The 431-nt window shown below is 52.9% G+C and overlaps 1 protein-coding gene across 4 annotated transcripts in view; it reads left to right on the top strand.

Moving 5' to 3' along the window:
* Positions 1-431, top strand: part of AKAP5 (A-kinase anchoring protein 5) — a 9,028-nt gene that overhangs the window by 3,355 nt on the left and 5,242 nt on the right. The gene's annotated exons all lie outside the window — the stretch shown is intronic.

Genomic DNA, 431 nt, shown 5'->3' with positions numbered 1-431 from the left:
AGGATGCAGTGAGTGTGCAGGATGCAGTGAGTGTGCAGGAGGCAGTGAGTGTGCAGGATGCAGTGAGTGTACAGGATGCAGTGAGTGTGAAGGATGCAGTGAGTGTGAAGGATGCAGTGAGTGTGCAGGATATCACAAGTATGCAAGATGCCATGAGTGTACAGGATGCAGTGAATGTGCAAGAGACAGCGAGTGTGCAGGAGGCAGCAAGTGTGCAGGAGGCAGCAAGCATGCAAGATGCCACAAGTGTGCAGGATATCATGAGTGTCCAAGAGGCAGCGAATGTGCAGGATGCAGTGAGTGCACAGGATGCAGTGAGTGTGCAAAAGGCAGTGAATGTGCAAGAAGCAGTGAGTGTGCAGGATGCAGTGAGTGTGCAGGACACAGTGAGTGTGCAGGAGGCAGTGAGTGTGCAGGATGCAGTGAGTGTG

The sequence above is a fragment of the Parus major genome, chromosome 5 (assembly GCF_001522545.3).
Source record: "Parus major isolate Abel chromosome 5, Parus_major1.1, whole genome shotgun sequence".
NCBI lineage: Eukaryota > Metazoa > Chordata > Aves > Passeriformes > Paridae > Parus > Parus major.
The sequence above is the reverse complement of the archived record's forward strand: the minus strand, read 5'-3'. Positions and strand labels throughout refer to the sequence as shown.